Below are 15,291 nucleotides of genomic sequence, written 5' to 3'. Positions count from 1 at the left end.
GCGCGAGATCTGCAAGTATGTACGTGCCGCGTGCGTGGTGCAGCAGCTGCGAAGGCCCCGACAGTTGGCCGTTCGAAGATCTCTCGACTATCCCGATTAGGCTGGCCGAGCTTCGGCAGTTAGGTTGCTTCGGCAGTGGCTGGGAAGATGGGGGGCCTTTTCCGCAGTGAGGAGATGACTCTCTGCCAGCTGTTCCTTCAGTCCGAAGCGGCTTACGGCTGTGTGTCCGAGCTAGGCGAGTTGGGCTTGGTCCAGTTCCGAGATGTAAGTCTGTCTAGAGTGTAAAGTCTGTCCTCACCTTTCACCCTGCGCTATCTAATCTAGCTGCTATTACCCATATAACGCCATTGGGCATAGCAAAATTATCGTAGTACTTATGTAGCTGATTTCTTCGTTGCGCGATTTGCCTCGTATTCTAGCTCAACCCTGACGTCAACGCTTTTCAACGAAAGTTCGTCAATGAAGTTCGTCGCTGCGATGAAATGGAGCGAAAGCTACGTGAGTAATAACCCGTGTTCGCCCTCTCCACCTCTTAACTTTCACATGCATGTTTGCTGCGCATCTTCGTGTTTACGCGCCCATTTTCAAACTTTCGGTTGGCTGGTGTCGCGCTAGCTTATCTCTAGGACGCGGGTTCGAGTATCGGCCGCGGCAGCCCCATTTTAATGGGAGCGAAATACAAAAACCCGTGATCAAATTCTGCGTGCCCCATTATCACGTCGGGCGGCTAGTTTTCGTGAGATGTTTTCCCACTGTCAACATCGGTCGGGCGCAGTGAACGTTTTTTGCGGCAATGACATTGTGTGCGGCCAACTGTAATTTTTGTCCTACCTATATCACATCCAGGTTTCCTGGAGAAGGAGATCAAGAAGGATGGCATCCCCATGCTGGACATTGGCGACAACCCAGAGGCACCACAACCTCGAGAGATGATCGACTTGGAGGTTGGTGATTGATATTTAATTTTACTGCTCTTGCACAACTCAGCTTCGCATATCGGGGGACCAAATCTAGGAAAGTAACAAGGTTCAAATAAACTACGGTTCTTGCAATATGAAAATAGATTGAACACAGAGAAAGGCAGCAGTATGAGTTATTGGAAAATAGGAAATTAGTAGTTTCTACCTTTTCAAATTTGCGTATTCCATTGGCAGAACAGGGATGGGTATCAAATAATGAGGGCATAGTATGGCACATGATTGATCGCAGTGATCGGACAGCCGCATGTGTATCGTTTCATTGTAGGCAGAAGAGTTGCGGTTTGGGCTAGTTGGCATTCCATTTTTGCTAAGGTGGCATAGCGCTAAGCAGGATAGCACTAGTCTTCGTCGTCCGTGTCCTTGTCGTGCTTCGCGATACATCACCTTACAAAAATGTGTACAAATTTCTGCAGGAGAGCATGCCTGGCCTGGGCATATCACACCCTAACTGATACTGCAGCACCCATATCGTTCCATTCTTTCTCGCACACGGGGCCCCGATTAAAAAAGTGCGCTCTCATCGCTAAAGCTTGAGCGCACGCAATCTTATGGCGCTCCACCGCAGTAGGGCACTAGTTAAGATCTAAGCGGGCGTTTTGAAGTGGTACCAAAACTGGTCACAATAAACTACCACTAACTATACAATACATTAAAGCATTTACAATTTGATTTCGGGTTATCAGACTCAAAGCTGCATTTTGTCACTGTCAGGGTCCTTTAAAAAACTTGCAGGAAACTGTTTCTGGTGTTTATTTTCATTACTATCTACAGTTTTACTAAAATTATGGTACGTTAAAAATTTTAAAATGAATCACCAGGTGAAAACGCAACGTACACAGCAAGAGAAGATGATGAAGCTGGGCTATCTACAAAATGTTCATATCATAAAAACAAAGTACCTCTGGTAATCCTCAGGTGCATACAGAAAAACCATAATAAAAATTAACACAGAAACCTAAACGCCTGCAGATATGGTGCTACTAAATAATTATATATTTTTCTCACAGCAGCAGATACTATGCACATGTTTCACTGCCAAACAGCATGAAAACCATTCCATAAGTCTTCCTGAAATCGAGTTTGTCATAACATTGTTTTAGTGCTGCTTGGCCATAGTTAATGCTGTGCTGGTAATATGGGCAGCTAGTAATGCAAATAAGAATCAGCGCAAAACCTTTGCCTGTGTTTACGAAGCCGCAACTTCTATTTAAGAGCACTGTCCACGATCCGCAAAACTATTTCAGTTTACCGAGTACTTGTACTGGATATTCTTGGTTTGACTTTCTAGAAGACTGTTTCACCACTTATGATGGCCTATAGTGTTAACTACAGAGCCTAAGAATGCCCAACTGCTTACCTGAAGATTGCGGGATCGAATCCCGGCCACTGTGGCTGCATTTCGCTGGAGGCAAAATGCTAGAGGCCCGTGTACTTAGATTTAGGTGCACGTTTAAGAACTCAGGTGGTCGAAATTTTTGGAGCCCTCCACCGCGGCGTCTCCCATAATATCATTGTTTTGGGATGTAAAATCCCAACAATTATTGTCTTACTGCAGAGCCTAAGAGGACTGTGTTGCCTTGTTGCAGAATGCCGCTTTCATGTGTGTGCATTTTCCTGTATTAGTAACAATAATTTTGTATACATCATAATGCTTGTGAAAACCACTAAGTAGCATCGTGCTACTATTGGTTTTACCAGCTAGAGTAGGTAGCATGACATCCTACACTTTGTTACGTCTACAATCAGTTTTCACACACTGCTTGCATGCACTTGCATGCAAAAAAATGGATGCATGTTCAAAAACATGGTCGTTTGCTCCTTCGACTTAACTCTTTTCATTACTGCAATTGTGCAGGCCACCTTCGAGAAGCTTGAGAACGAAATGAAAGAGGTGAACATTAACGCTGAGGCTCTGAAGAGGACCTTTCTCGAGCTCACTGAGCTGAAGCACATTCTGCGTAAGACTCAAGCTTTCTTTGATGAGGTACGTTGCTTTCCTGACGTAATCTCCCAGCATAGTATCCATGTAGCTTGATCTTTGTCATGTTCTTGCTCATAAAATACCAAGGCTTTGTTTCGTACTCCGTACCATACTCGGCTGGCAACGCTACAAAGGCGAGAAAGGTTTCTCTTCCAGCTTGCATTTGCGACTAAAAGAAGCGTGTTGAATGTGAAAGAAAGATGTAGGTATGTGTAACATAATTTCTTGTAGCATTGTCTTAAAATTTTACGTCACTTAAAGTGGCACTTATTGCACTTATTGCATGGAAAGCATTGCAGATCTGAGCCTAGGTACCGTCAATTAGCAAAGAGTTTCTTTTCTTCTTCTTTTTTTTCTGTTGTGTTTGCGGCCAGCAGCCAGCACATCGCTTGCGGTCACAACCAATACATAGCACACTGCATCTGCAAGCATAAATGTGTACAAATTTATTTGCAGTGGTGACTTCTGGCTTTGCCATAAAATCTTCAGCAGGAAACCTTTATGAACGCACATCAAGTACAGCCGCCCAAATCTTTTACTGCGTATGCAGTGGCGACATTTCTGTGTGTCAGCGCCATATGATGGAACGAAGTTGCAAGAAATTGCTTTGTGGGCATGGTGCTTTATGGGCATGCTCTTTCCCTCACCCTTTCTGGAACTTAATTCAGTCATATGGCAAAGACACACAGAAAGAACCGCCGCTCGTGCACTCTAAAGATTTGGGTAATGGTATGTGCTTGATGTGCTGCACAGTTTCAAAATGCACGCTTGCAATGATGACCAAAATGCAAGGGCGAGACAACATGAGAGTATAGAACAGGGACAACTAGATTACATTACAAAGTAACAAAAGATTTCCTACTTGGAAATAAGTTGTGCATTATGTGAATGTTAGCAAAATGCAAGGCACAGACACTTGCTATAGTTAATGAGACTAAACAAATAGTGCATAAATCTTACAACCGCAAGTTGTAACTGTGGTGTAGAAAGTATTGCAGATAAACATTTGCACTGCAAAACATGCTGAGGGAAGCTTCTATGCCTGCACTTTATCTGCACAGCTTTTGCAGCGTAGCCTGTTAAGTATGAAATGGAGTGTAGTTTGATTTTCTTCCACGCTTTCAAGAATTTTTGTGTGTGCCAGCTAGTCATGTAATGTTTGGTTGGCAGTCTTTGCAGGTGACTCAAACAAAGCCTTGTATACATTTTTGATTAGCTTGTGCTAAAGCTGTAGGGTCCAGACACACATTGTGCATTGTAGCAGTGCTTCTTCTTGCCGACTGCTGCTTGCTGTTGTACGCAGCTTATGCGGATTCACTTCTTGATGTCTGTCATAGTCGGAACATCATTCGAATCTTGAGACCAGAGAAGAGTAAACATTTTTAGTTCATACATTTGAAGATTTGATGGCCGCACCAACCTTGTTTTAAATGCAGGAGGAGTTTACGATTTAAGTCAATAAAGAAGCTCCGCTGCATCGCTCTGCAACATAATTCCAAATAAAGCCTCTCTTCAGCAGTAGGAGTGGCACTTTTTGAGATGTTGAGCAGTGGCCTGTTTCTCTCAATTTTATCAAATTTTACCGAAAGTTAAATGACGCACAATTGATATGCAAGTTGCGCACACCAAAATGTCAAGTAAAGACAGTTTGCTGGGTTGCGAGTTGGTCTCACTTGAGCGAAATAGTTCACTGCTTGCCATATGCTTTCGTTCATGTAGCTACTGATCCCTACTGTTCCCACTTTTTCTGGTGCACTTAAAATAGCAAACTTTGCTGCTACTTTTCCTGCCAGGTCTCCCTGTAGACCAGTCTTTCCATGTAAAGTCTTTCCACGTACTTAGGATTTGAAGCAACCTCGAAAGAATATTCTATTTTAGACATTTTTCCTGCAAATTATTAGCGGTATGTGGGAGGGCGGTGGTGGTAGCAGTAGTTATAGTGTAATGGTAGCAGCAGATGTGCAAAAAATTGATAGGTCTTCTGTGTCTATTGACATTGTGGAGTACCAGTACACATCAAGGCATAACTGCAAAACATTTTGCTATAAAAATGTCTGAAACAAAATATTACATGCAGTTTCAGTTGCAAGAAAATTTAAACAGAAAAAAAAAAAGTAACGAGTGATGCTGTAAAATGAGATACCTATGTTTTCTAATACCTATATCTAAAAATGAAAATTTAAAGAAACGAACCAGATGGCATCCCGACCTCGCTCATTCAGTGGGATCATTTTATCCTTACTTTCCTACCTCCTGTGGCTTGTCACAAGCTAATTTTCTTTAATATCACTTGAGTTTCATCATTGCAGTTGCCTTTCGAGCCATTATGAACAGCTACTAAAATCTATAGCAGCTGTGCAGCCCCCTAATTAAGGCTGTGCGAGATTGGTCTATTCATGTTACCTTAACCGTCATCGTAAAATGTTGTTCTCCATTGAGAGAGAGCATTCATACACTACACCATACTCGGTTTCTTGCGTAAGAACAGCTGGAGAGGAATTAAAACGCAGCACTGACGTTCAGTCTGCTGTAACGCGTTCGAGCGGGGTGAACAGGCCACTGTGATGCTACTGACCTGTTTTTTTTTTATATATATTTCTTTCGAACCATTTATGAATTGCAGAAAGTGTGTGTAATTTCTTGAATGCTACACAAATTTCCGCAGAACTGATTGTGTTGTTTCTTCCTTTCTCTTTCTCTTGTTCTTTTAAAGATATCTACGGTACAGGTAGCTGGAAATTTTTCCTAATTCAGTCTTGTCCTGGTGCTGTCTTGATTTCCATGTGCATGCTTGCTTAGGCAAAAGAATGGCAGTCGTGAGAACAACTGAACTTAGCTAAAGCCCAGATCTTTCATTTTTTGCTGTGGCCATTCAACTGTTATATAATGTATTAGCATATTGTATTGTCATAACGATGCTTGGCCTGAGAGTCATGTTGCCTAGCCAGCACAGTAGTAAGGTTTCGGCACCTTAAAGCCTTGTGATAGTTGATGGAGAATATTTAACTAACATGACCGAGCTCTTATTAAAGTTCTCACACATGCTAAGTTCAGTCATGTGACTTCGTAGTGGAAGAATTTCTTAAGGGGGACGTAGGTCCTCGAACACTAAAAGAATTTCTCATAGAATGCAGTCCTGAAATTTTAAATTCCCATGCCAGCCTCTATGTGAATCACCATTTTATTTTTAACATATTGTGGTGTTGCTGTAAATTTGTAGCAGCCTTGTTCTGATATTCATTGTCGACGTAACAGTACCTAGTGTTTCAATGTAAAAAAGAATTAAAAGTGTAATGGTTGATAAAGAAGACAGATATTTGAACTGTGTATGAATTGGTAACAAAAAGTGACCCATCATTTTCTCTTCTCAATATTTGTGTGGAAATATTATGCATAAGACAATCATTCTTATAAATTAATCTCCACAGTAAAAATATTAACTTAGTTAACTAATTTGCATGCCAAATCAGTGATCTCGTACACGACAAAGTGCATTTAACTAAACTAAGTGGTAAAGTTTAGAATTGTGGAGATTGCACTAGACTTATGTCCCTCTTAATAGAAGTTTATAGTTACTATTGTGAGGTTTATTATTTAAAAATGTGTCAAAGCGAGCTGCAGGTTAAACCTACCACTAAGTTTTACCTACTGCTAACTGCCTATGCCAAAGCAAAAAAGTATAGATGTGGGATTTGGTTGGATTGGCTCTCCAAATATACAGATGAGAACATATTTCAGTGCAAGACTTTTATTGGCGGCTGATGTCATGATCCGTTTTAGCCCTTACTTAGCAGGCCACTGTGAAATGGACAGCTGGAAGCACAAGCTGACTACGCATTAGCCAGACTTGACTAATTACGCTAATTTCCATCTTCCTTTACGATCTTTCATTTGTTTGTGGTGAACTTGTGGAGCATGCAGCAACTTTAGGCGAGTGAGAAAATTTCATTTCACACAAATTTTTATTACGGGCACAGCTGGTGCATTTTTGTTTGCTGAAGGGACACTGGTATTCTTGTTGTATTTAAAAATTTGGGTTTGCTTTGGCCATTACAGGAGAAAATGGTGTGTTCATGTTTTTTTTTCTTTGTTCTTTTCACTGATGCAAGTTATTTATTTTGTTTAAAAGAAAACGGCATCTCATACAGCCTGTTTGCAATATATGTTAATGAGGAAGACAGGGCATGGTTTTACTGTACCTGAACCTAATTATAAAGTTGCGCTTGCTCACATGTCTGTTTGTTTGAAACATTGTGAAACTGAAATTTCTCGCCGCCTCTTCTGTGCAGTGTCTTTCTCTTGGTGCTTTGTTATGATGATTCACCTGTCTTTCTTTCTTGCCTTGCTTGCAATGAACCTGCTTTTCTGTCTCTGGTGCTCTGTCCTCTGGGAATCCCTTTCACGCTCTTCACAATCTTCACACTTGGTGGCCAAGAATTGCCATGCAAAAATTGGGTGTGGGAGAGGTCGGCATGCTTTGCATGTGCACTGCCCACTTGTAAAAATGCAATTGTGGGCTGACATGCTGCATGCCAGATCTGAGTAGTGTCTTGAAACCAGTAAATTGCACTGCGTCTAGGTCTTTGTTGGGAGCGTCTGATTATGTGCAGAGTTTTACCTTTGTTTAAAACTGCTTAGAACTGAACATGGATTTTAAAAATAAACAGTTGAGGTATTTTACTTCTATAAAGGCACTTACCCTGCCTACTTTTCTTGAAGCAAGTGTGTTGAAAGCATATTTTTGGTACATAGATTAACCCAATGCCATACCTTGGTTTGGCTTTAAAGCAAATAACAAATTGAGCACACCTTAGTTTTGGTTGAGGTGTGTCATACCTGTAGAGAGACTTGTATTTTGACAGAGCCGGACAGTATGCACACTGAGAAACCAGCTGTAAGCACATTCATGTTAGTTCAGTAGTACATGTAATACTGGCTGATGGTTCAGCTTCAATCCTGTGTCGATAGTCCTGGTTTTGGTGTGCTGCAGTTCCTTCTGTTACAAATAATATTCCTAAAAAAGAAGAGTCTCCACAGTGGCACAACGTGACCACTCGTCCCAGTGGATGACTTCTCCACTCCACTTGTTACTCGTTCCACTGTGTCATCCATTGTGGAATTGTGCTTCACAAAGGCACTGAGCTCCTTTGTGAAGACAGCGCTGTGACAGTGGATGTCTGTTTGATAAGCTATAGCACCTGCACAATACATGCACCACCTTGTGCTTCTTGATGTTTGGAGGATCACGGCACTAATGTTTCAGCGAATGCATTGAGTACTGTGCAGCAAAAGATTTTTTTGGCAGACATTATTCTAAACGGGGGGCCCCATGAGGCACAATAGCAACATTTATACTGCGTATGTAGCCATAACGACATTGCATATGTAAGAAACACTCCTCACATATAGCGCTGGCACAGAACTTTTCATGTACACTATGCCAGAAGTGGGATTTTTACGTACGCAACACTTTTAGGGGTGCTACAGTATTAAACTTGCTATTATGGTAGTGAAATTATTAGAGTTATCTTTATCAACATTTAATCATCTACATGTATATTGTAATTGCAACAATGATGTTGTAATTGACCAGTCATTTTGCATTGTCAAGTCAGCACTACAAGAGGAATTTCTTATGTCAGTTGCTTTTTTTTTTAATGTAAGTGATCAACCATGTTCAATTGCCAGATTCAGAGTCACAATACATGACCCAAATTCCCTCACATTATTCGGTCTCACTAGTGAAGCCTTGCTTCAAATATAACTGTCTTATATAGACTTCACCGTCTCAATGTTTACCAGATGCACTTGCTGAAATATGTGGTAGCACGACCAGGGCGGCCCGCCTAGGATGGCCCTTTATTGTGACAGACGCGTGGTTCTGCCCCAGCTGCATCCTTATCTGAACTTGCTGCTTTGTGGAATGCATTGGCAGTGTTTTGTAATATTCACTGTTACTTTGGTAGGTGGTTATCAGGAGCACTTCTTTTGGGCTAGTTGGTGAAACGTAGCTAGTGAAAGAGGGGCACATGCTAAGACACGGATGATGGAAATAGGATTAGCGTTATCCCTGACCCAGCAAGCTGTGATGTGCTTGTAATGGCGCTCGTCCTATTGCATTTGTCTGCGTATGCCCTAATTTGCACCTCATGTTTAGCAGCGGTGGCGATTAGGCACCTTCGCGTGGATATTGCAGGTCAGAACATTGCTGGAGACTAAAGCCAAGCGCGGGCCCTCACCTACCCCTCCCTTTTCTCGTAGAGCCCTTGACAGTTTGTTTGCCCCAAGTTTCTGACCAAGAACACTTTTCTGTGCTGTTGAGTGAGCCTAACATTTTATCGCTACACTAACCTTGTTATTGACAGCTTGCGCTCCACTGCAACCTTCCTTTCACTGCGTTTTTATTCACACTATCACTTTCAGTGTGACTTACTGGCACAGGGTCCTTCTGTAATGTCACGGCCGCTACATAAAAAAAAACAGGTTTTATGTAGCGGCCGTGGTAATGTCATGCTGCATGCACTAAAATGTGCACTCTAATGTAAGCGTTTATGGGTATCTATTTGCCAACATTTCCAATTTGGCATTTGTTTTATATTGCCAAACAGTATAATTTCAGAAAAGTACTTGGAAACATTATATTGCCCATAATCCTACATACTGTTATATTCGTGTAAATGAAAGAGCAGCGATTGCAGTGCTATGCAGTAATATTGTTCCTATCACTATTTCGTTTAAATTTTTCTCAACAAGTCTTTGCAAGCTATATTGCACTATCAGTTAATACTTATGTGAGTGTATTATTCACTTCTGCTTCGGGGAGAACCCGTGCAGGTCTAATAACACTGCGGTGTTATTTACTCTTTACAAGCTGCAACCTGACGCCGAAGGCAAGAAAGATGCTTTGGTGCATTTCAACAGTTTTCCCAAGAGTATTTTTGCATCTATTTGTTCTATCTTCTATTCTTTGTGGTTGCATGCAAGGTTCACAGTGCACATACTCCGGGATGCTTGCGTGTGTTTCTGCTTGTGAATTCATGTTTGCATATCACGTTTCGTAAGGCGTGATGCATCCATGGCTATGCTTGCATGTCTAGCGCTGTTGTTTGCCCTTTTTCTTTTATTCCTTCCTTGTTATTACTTAGGCTTGCTCATTCTTTATCGAGGGCTAAACATGAAAAGAGTGGTTTGTGTTAATGCAATGGTTCTCAGCCATGTATGTTTTGGGGACCCCTTGTGGACTGGTGGAAGTGATGAGAGACCCCTTGCAGTGAGAAAAGGAGGGGGGGTGGGTGATCGTAAATTAACACAACATGCATGTGAAATAGGTGCGTTTTGTTTCTTCTCTGGCAAAGAATGGTCAAACTAAAGTGCCATGCCAGTTTGATCTCAACAACTTGTCAATAAGTTGTGCAGTCTGCAGCCACATTCATACTGTTTCTAGCTATGTTTGCTCTTCAAATATGCAAGCCTGGAAAAAGCATGCTCGCGTGCATATGTCATAGAAAACTGCAATAAGAGCTTTACAGCCTCATGGAGAAGGAAACATAGTCGGCTCTGTGCAATGCAAAAGTGTATGCAGTGAAGCTTACCAAAAATCAGAAGGGGCCACTTTTAGGGACATAGTGTGCCTTCACCTTCAAAAAAAACGTATTTTTTTTTTTCGGGGGGGGGGGGGTTTGCAGACCCTCAAAAATGGCTTCGCGGGCCCCCATTTGAGAACCGCTGTGTTAGCATGTGCCAGCACTGTAAATTGTCCAGTCATTATTGCATAATTGTCAAGTCAGTACTACAAAGAGGAATGTATTATCTGTTTTAGCTTTGTTGTGACATTTCACATAAAGTGTTTCGTATTTCTGTTAAATTGTACATGCGTTGCATAAAAAACTGCATGCAGTTTTTATGCAACGCACATGCAGTACATGCTGCATGCAAGTACATGCAGCTGTGGGATCAGACCAGCAGAAGACAGTTTTGTGTTCATGTTTGAACTGTTCCAGGCTGTACACTTTGCAGCAGTCGACACCAATTTTTGATAAGGCTTTATTCGAGGAAATTGTTGTGGTCTCATTGTTGAACATTCTCTTAATAATTGATTACTCCTGTGCTGGCACATTACACTAAGCAAGAAACATGCACATTGCTTCGGGGCTATGCTGATACAAATAACAATAAAATTGTGCTGTTATTACGGCAGATGTGATGAAGTTATTGCAAGGGTAACAGGGTAATCTGAAAACACTTAAAAAGCCTTATTAGTATAAATTTAAGTGAACTTATGTATGCATGGTACTAATGTCCAGTCCAAACAAACTTAATGAGAGCAAAAGCAACATGAGAACTTGAGCCATGATCTCTCGTCACTCCAAAAATGCCCAGATTGATACCTCCTTTTATCTTTGCTTGTACATCTCTGCTTGCATTGCTAGTTGAACACTGAACCATAAAATGCCAGTTATATACAGGCTGAGTGCTGGTTTTCCTAACTACGGGCAAACCTTGGTGTAAGTGCACCCTGAACATGTCCAATCACCATAAGAGGCAATGGAAGCTGGTAATATAATATTTTTAAAATGCATTTCAGTGTATGTAGCTTGCAAATATGTTTTTGGCTGGCTGGTCCTTTTATAACGTGTGCACTGTAATTTTTCGGATGTCTGGCATGTTATGTTTGCTCAGATGTTGTAGCACATGTCATTCTAAGATGTTCATTCCCCACGATGGGGGAGTGACTGGTAAATTGACCATGCTGCCCAATTCAATTTTTTTGCAGCAGCTGGCATACCTATAAAATAGCTACGTATAAAGGCTATTGTTAGCTTAGAAGAGCCATTGGCATTGCGATATGAAGCATTACTGAACAAGAGGTGTTTTGTCGCTGTGGCTATATTGAGACAGTGATAAGGGGCAAAAATATGTGTGTGGCGAAATTTGATGACAATTTAAAAAGCTGGCTGCAAATGTACGACTCTTGGACCTGCTATCACTCATCTCATGTTGCTGGGTCGGGGGTGAGATGATGAGGAATGGGCAAGCCTTTGATTTGCAGCGTTTTCCTGCCCTGTTAGTACCCTTTCCTCTACACTCCTTTCCGCCACCCAAACCTCCCTTTTCCTTCAATGGGTCAAAGAGACAGAAAAGCAGGCTTGTGCGTACAATGCGAGTGCGTTTGTCACACCAGGTGGAATTTCATCACCGTGCACAGATGCACGACCGAGCACCCAAGAAGAGCACGTCATGTGCTGGGAGACGAGGGCCTCAGAGCTGGCGGACAGGCCCTCAGGCTTGGGTGAGCTAACGTCGAGGCCTGCGTCACATTGCACGCGGGGCACAGCTGAGGAAAGGAGAGGCAACAACGGACACTCTTGCAGCATTACTAAATCATGCAGGGCTTAAAAGCAATGTGGCAGATTGTTTACACTTCTTAGCTTTATCTTAGCATAGCTTGCTAGCAGTGAAGCGGTTGCATCTAGTTTACCTGTCTCTACCACAGAAGCCTCTGGAGCTCACTGATATAGCTTTGGGATGAAAACAAACAAAAATTTGGCAGAAATGAGCAGACTGGAGGAACAGTCACAGTTTTCGAAGTGTAGTAGTTGAGGCAACTTTTCCTATCTGCTCTTCCTATTTTTACACTGTTTTTCTGTCGTGTTGTCTGCACTCTGGTCCTCAGAGGTTCCATCTCTATCTAAACACTGAGTTCAGGGTTAATAGGGCCATATAACCTGTTAGTAAACATATTACTACATCAGTTATGTCAGTGCTGGGGGGTCAAAGTTAATCCAGAGTATCCTACTCTCTAAAACCAAAAAAAAAAGAGCGAGTAAAGGGGTCTCTTTCTGCCTCACAACAATAATCACCATGTGGATCACGTGCATTTCCTTGCATTATCGCCATGTGCCTGGTGCTTCGAGGTCAGTGTGCCCACTATCAGCATGACATATCATTCTTGACAGCAAAGTGGTGAGCGCAAAGTTTTCAAGAAAGGAAACTCAAGCAAGTCAGATGATGTTGTTGTCAGACAAAAGACACCCTTTCTACGCATTCTTTTTTAAAGTGTAGTATAGTAGATGATGCACCTTTTAGTTTTCAAATTTCACGATTAGTTCTACATCAGAGCAGACTGCCAAGTGTATAATTTGCTAACTACCGTGCAAACAATTGTACAATACTGGTACGGAAATGGCAGCCCAGTATACACAATCTTCTAGGGCAACGCTCGTGAATAATCCTTAGGGGTTTTGTTGCACACTTTTTGCAGGTGGGTAGTTTAATCTGCACATAGTACTAGCACCAACTGCACTAGAGCTAACAGCATTGCCTGGAACTTTGCGCATTCAGCCTTAACAGATAAGCACGTTGCTTTGCTCTTGGCTTTCCCAGCTGTTCCAAAATTGAATTTTTATTGGCCAGTTTTGTAAACCTACTCTCTGTTCTAGTGCTTCCTTGTAAAAAACTTGTTCCAATCCCATTCATTGAGTACTGATATCTTTGAGATCTTTATGTTCAGATTTCCTGCCTGTGTTATTCTTAATGCCACATTTCACATAGCTTCTTTCTTGTTTTGAATACCACACTACCCCACTTGAATGAAACTGGTTTTGAATGCTACAGGCCACAATAGTAATAACCACACAGCACTAAAGTTTGCCGCCGTCAGTGTCGCTGTTACCCCTGTTGCTGAGAATACGTGTTATCAATGTCATGTAATGTTATGTCATAAATTGGCTGCTACATGGGTATATTAACTGTCAACAAACAATAAGATGTTCGCAATCAATTGAGTAAGAGGTGATTGGGGTATCCTTACCACCTCGTGAAATTCACACATGAGAAAACAGCGTAACACCTAATAGTTCAACAATTCTTGCTTGTTTTCACAGCACAAATTTCATAGCAATGGACAGCTGAATGTTGGATTATGTTTTTGCACTGGATACCATATTCGCATGGTATGCATCACGAATATAGATGACTAGTCGTTAATAATGTAAACACAATTCAAAATTTTCAAATAACCATAAAACCTATGAAGTAAGCTTATTAATCAAGAGAAAATTGTACTTATTATTTTTGACAAATATTGTACAGGTGTTTCCACTCCCTCGCTTTTTAGGTCAATGTTAAATGTTATGCTGTTTAATCAAATGTCATTACATTAAATGACTAATATTTTGCCAGTCTCAATTGTGCAAGCAGGAAAGTACACTTATTTGAACAAATGGAGAGGATATGATGACTATTATCTATAGACAAATGGTTTGTTGTTAAGGGGCATGCGCTGACAGTGCTTATATACCACACATGCAAGGCACATAAAGCATCTCTGAACTCTGTATAGGTGTACGGCATACGATGGTTGTAGATGGTGTCAACATACATGTGCATGACTTTAGGCAAGATAAGGGTGTCTTTCATCTTATTGTTTACTGTATATTATGCTTTGAATCTTTGCCACATGCTTTGTACACATGCGGGATATTGAGATGTAACATAAAAATAGATACCCTTGAAGAAAATGAGCATGAAGTTAATGTGAGACAAGGTGAAGGAGGCCACAGGGCAAGTGCATAACTAACATCTGAAAGTTTTATTGAAGAAAGTACACATTTAGAGGAGGCAAAATACACATCTTCACAAAGAAAAAAAAAATTCTCAGACATGTGCACCTAGGTAACTTTTCTCAGCTTTGTTGTAAGGCAAGAGGAAGGCTTTCCCATGCAGTATCACCTTCAGTTGCTAGTTAGGGCTTGTCCTGTGGCTTCTTCGTCTTGTGTCATGTTAATTTTGCACTCATTTCTTTCATTCTGAGATGTGTTACATGTGTGGGCCTGTGGATCAGGAATGATAATGCATGGCCAGCCTTGTGGGGCAAGGTAGGAAGCACAATCGCGGGAAGCTGTCTAAGAATATTTCACGTGTGCAAATACTACATTTGTACTTGTCCTATTGGCAATATTTCTTTTTCATTTTTTAGTGCACTAGATATGTTCAGCAAAAGATTTGTGTATTTGAGATGTGGCAAGTTCAGCTGCCTCAGTCGTCTTCATTATAGTGCTAACTTTGGTGTGAAGTTGTTTGGACTCTTAGATCCCTCCTCCCCGCAAACTCTTTCAGAGGAAGTTCTTGATAAAAATATATGCGTGAGTCACCTCTTTCAATAAAAATGTCCTTACTGGATTAGAGCCACTGATAATCATATTTGAAGGTTCTAGGTCAAAAGGCGCCAAGTAGAGCACCAAATACGCGAGATATTGGTGTTGAAGAGCATTGACACCATGGTCAAAAAATCCAATTATACGCTAACGGTCTTTTGAGTTGACTCACTCA

General features: G+C 41.4%; 1 pseudogene; it reads left to right on the top strand.

Moving 5' to 3' along the window:
- The first annotated feature begins 110 nt into the window (after positions 1 to 110).
- LOC119377888 (V-type proton ATPase 116 kDa subunit a 1-like) overlaps positions 111 to 15,291 on the top strand; it is a 47,860-nt pseudogene continuing 32,679 nt past the window's right edge.

The sequence above is a fragment of the Rhipicephalus sanguineus genome, unplaced genomic scaffold, assembly GCF_013339695.2.
Source record: "Rhipicephalus sanguineus isolate Rsan-2018 unplaced genomic scaffold, BIME_Rsan_1.4 Seq602, whole genome shotgun sequence".
Taxonomy (NCBI): domain Eukaryota; kingdom Metazoa; phylum Arthropoda; class Arachnida; order Ixodida; family Ixodidae; genus Rhipicephalus; species Rhipicephalus sanguineus.
The sequence above is the reverse complement of the archived record's forward strand: the minus strand, read 5'-3'. Positions and strand labels throughout refer to the sequence as shown.